This window comes from Oncorhynchus tshawytscha, linkage group LG12 (assembly GCF_018296145.1).
Source record: "Oncorhynchus tshawytscha isolate Ot180627B linkage group LG12, Otsh_v2.0, whole genome shotgun sequence".
NCBI classification, from domain to species: domain Eukaryota; kingdom Metazoa; phylum Chordata; class Actinopteri; order Salmoniformes; family Salmonidae; genus Oncorhynchus; species Oncorhynchus tshawytscha.
The window spans coordinates 58394714-58399267 of NC_056440.1; positions in this window are offsets into that span (position 1 = coordinate 58394714).

Here is a 4554-nt window from a genome sequence, read left to right on the forward strand (position 1 = left end):
ATGAATCAACGTATTAACATTGGATTAATGTTGCTGAAAATCTTTCCAGCTGCTGATGCCTGGAGAAGGCATTTCTTTGTGTAAGCAATATGGTTTTATTTTTGCAGGCAGGTGATTTAAAACCATTATTTAAGAAAGCATTGTCGTTATTACTTATTCATTCCACAATTTAGAAAATTGTTTTTGTAAATAGGCAATCTGACATTTTGGAATAATTTGCCACGGTGTGACAAAATGCTAAGTGTTTTCCTCTATTTCAAACTTTAGTAAAACCTGATATGGTTTAGAGTGCAAATAGAGTGCAAGCAAACCAAGATACTTATTCTGCCAGGTGTTTAATCCTTAACAGTCAATTGATGCACTCGTGCATCAATCAAATTAACATAATACAAAAATCCCCATCAAAATCTGTCTGTTTAAGCTATTGATATCTGTTTCTTTGTATGGGCTGTCTCCCAATCCACCACATCCACCTACAGAATGTCGGCCTTCTGCAAAAAAGTGGCAGAGCTACAGTGCTGCTTGTCAGACGAATATGTCTTCTCATGAAAGCGTCTGTAGCGTTCTGAACGGTTTACAAACCAATATGACCACTCTGCAGAAAGATGTGACCCTCACGAACACGATGGTGTTCTCCATTTTGCTCTACAATACCCACAAGTGTCATGGGACTCGTCTTACTTTGGTACCGTCGATGTGCCTACTTCTATCTGTAGTGTCTGAACCGTTTGCGCTACAAACTCATATGACTCCCCTATGGAAAGGGGAGACTCTCTTGAATCACAATGTTTTTTTCCATTTTTCTTCATGACCCCCACAACTGTACTCATCTGGAGGTAACTCGGTACTGTTTAAAAAAATGTATGGAAGTAGTGTTGAGCCCCCCGAAAAATATACATACACTGAGTATACCCCTCTCCCCCCTCAGAACAGACTCAATTCATCGGGGGATGGACTCTACAAGGTGTCGAAAGTGCTCCACATGCTGGCCCATGTTGACTCCAATGGTTCCTGTAGTTGTGTCAAGTTGTTTTGTGTACTCAGTGTATGTCTGGAGCATTCTTATATCTTCTAGATATGGGATAGACACTTCTTAACCTTATTCCGTAAGATACATTTTTTGATGGGTTTCTATGAGCTATAGTAGTAAACGCCAAATTCAATATTTTATCAAATCATGTGTTATTTTTTATATATATATGCCTACAGGGGTCCAAAAATTCTAAATCAAATAGCTAAATGATCCACAGTATAACCATCTTAAAACAATTCCAAATGTTATCTTAGTATAACCCCCCAACCCCCAAAGGCTTAGACTTTTAGGGGTTAACGGTGATACCAGTAAGTAAATCAAGGCCAGGTTAACAATGTAAAAAAGCCTGAATGGATTCAGACAACCACACGGTAAGCCAAAGGTATAACGTTCAATGAGTGAAGAGATGTGGAGTCAGGCGCAGAGAGCAAAAGGATGTGGGAAAAACACGCTTTAATGTCCAGGAAAAATAACACGAACAAAAGTAGGAAACAAATGATCAGAAATAATAACAGACAGCACGAAACCCGAAATGCAAACAAAAATCACTCTAACACAAAACAGAGGAACAAGCCCGCATGAAACAGAAGCGGGCTGAACAAACTTAAATAACCCCACCCTAACAACCAAACAAGAAACAGGTGATACCATTTAGACAAAACCAAACGAACACAGAACAAAGGATCGGTGATAGCTAGTAGGCCGGTGACAACGACCGCCGGGCGCCACCCGAATAAGAAGGGGAATCACCTTCGGTAATATTCGTGACAGTACCCCCCCCTGACGCGCAGCTCCCGCAGCGCGCCGACGCCGGCCTCGGGGACGACCCGGGGGCCGAGGCGCCGGGCGATCCGGACGGAGGCGATGGAACTCTCTCAACATAGATGGATCTAGAATATCCCCCACCGGAACCCAGCACCTCTCCTCCGGACCGTACCCCTCCCAGTCAACGAGGTACTGCAAGCCCCTCACCTGGCGTCTCGAGTCCAGAATAGCTCGTATCGTGTACGCCGGGGACCCCTCGATGTCCAGAGGGGGCGGAGGGACCTCCGGAACTTCACCTTCCTGCATGGGACCAGCTACCACCGGCCTGAGAAGAGACACATGAAACGAGGGGTTAATACGATAATACGAAGGAAGTAATAATCAATAACAAACCTCGTTTATTCTCCTCAGGACTTTAAATGGCCCTATACACTGTGGACCCAGCTTCCGGCAGGGCAAGCGGAGGGGCATGTTTCGTGTCGAGAGCCAGACCCTGTCCCCAGGTGCAAACACGGGGGCCTCACTGCGGTGACGGTCAGCGCTTTTCTTCTGCCTTACACTCGCTTGGCGTAATGACTCTTGGACAGCCCTCCAGGTCTCCTTAGAGCGCTGCACCCACTCCTCCACCGCAGGAGCCTCAGTCTGACTCTGATGCCAAGGTGCCAGGACCGGCTGGTACCCCAACACGCATTCAAATGGTGACATGTTGGTAGAGGAGTGGCTTAGTGAGTTCTGGGCCATTTCTGCCCAGGGAATGTATCTCGCCCACTCCCCTGGCCAGTCCTGGCAATACGACCGCAGAAACCTACCCACCTCCTGGTTCCTTCTCTCCACCTGCCCATTACTCTCCGGGTGATACCCTGAGGTCAGGCTGACCGAGACCCCCAGACGTTCCATAAATGCCCTCCATACACGGGAGATAAACTGGGGGCCCCGATCAGAAACTATATCCTCGGGCACCCCGTAGTGCCGGAAGACATGGGTGAAAAGAGCTTCCGCAGTCTGTAGGGCCGTAGGGAGACCGGGCAATGGGATAAGACGGCAGGACTTAGAGAAACGATCCACAACGACCAGGATCGTTGTGTTACCCTGAGAGGGGGGAAGGTCAGTAAGAAAATCCACCGATAGATGGGTCCACGGCCGTTGTGGAACGGGGAGAGGTTGTAATTTACCTCGTGGCAGGTGCCTAGGAGCCTTACTCTGGGCGCACACCGAACAGGAGGAGACATAGAATCGCACATCCCTCACCAAAGTGGGCCACCAGTACTTCCTCCGAAGACCTCGCACTGTCCTAGAAATACCTGGGTGACCCGACGAGGGTAGACTATGAGCCCATCGAATCAATTGATCACGAACAGCGAGCGGCACGTACCTACGACCCTCCGGACACTGTGGAGGTGCAGGTTCCTCCCTTAGCGCCCGCTCGATGTCTGCGTCCACCTCCCATACTACTGGTGCCACCAGCTTAGCTGCCGGAATGATGGGAGTAGGATCGATGGACCTGTCCTCAGTGTCATAGAGTCGTGACAGCGCGTCGGCCTTAGTGTTGAGGGAACCTGGTCGATACGAGATAGTAAAACGAAATCTGGTGAAATACATGGCCCACCTTGCCTGACGAGGATTCAGTCTCCTAGCTGATCGGATATACTCCAGGTTACGGTGGTCAGTCCAGATAAGGAAAGGGTGCTTAGCCCCCTCAAGCCAGTGTCTCCACACCTTCAGGGCCTTAACCATAGCCAACAACTCCCTGTCCCCCACATCATAATTCCGCTCCGCTGGCCCGAGCTTTTTCGAAAAAAAGGCACAGGGGCGGAGCTTCGGTGGCGCACCCGAACGCTGTGAGAGCACCGCTCCAACCCCAGCCTCGGATGCGTCCACCTCTACTATAAACGCCAACGAAGGGTCCGGATGTGCCAACACCGGCGCCTCAGTGAACATCGCCTTCAACCTACGAAAAGCTCTGTCCGCCTCTGCTGACCACTGCAAACGCACCGGCCCCTCCCTTCAGCAGTGAGGTAATAGGAGCTGCTACCTGACCAAAACCCCAGATAAACCTCCGGTAGTAATTGGCAAACCCTAAGAACCGCTGCACCTCCTTTACCGTGGTCGGAGTCGGCCAATTACACACGGCCTTTATGCGGTCACCCTCCATTATCAACCCAGAGCTGGAAATGCGATAACCCAGGAAGGAAACTGATCGTTTGGAAAACTCACATTTCTCCGCCTTCACGTACAGGTCATGCTCCAGCAGTTGTCTAAGAACTTTGCACACCAGAGACACATGCGCAGTGCGTGTAGTGGAGTAGATCAAAATATCGTCAATATACACCACTACACCCTGTCCGTGCAGGTCTCTGAGAATCTCATCCACGAAGGATTGAAAGATAGCTGGAGCATTCTTTAACCCGTATGGCATGACGAGGTACTCATAATGGCCAGATGTAGTGCTAAATGCAGTTTTCCATTCATCTCCCTCCCGAATACGCACCAGATTATACGCACTCCTGAGATCCAGTTTCGTGAAGAACTGCGCTCCGTGAAATGATTCCACTGCCGTAGCAATGAGAGGTAGTGGGTAACTAAAACCCACCGTGATGGAATTTAGACCTCTATAATCAATACACGGACGCAAACCACCATCCTTTTTCTTCACAAAAAAGAAACTTGAGGAGACAGGTGACATGGAGGGCCGAATGTACCCCAGTCCCAGAGCCTCGGTGATATATGTTTCCATAGCCACCGTCTCCTCCTGGGAT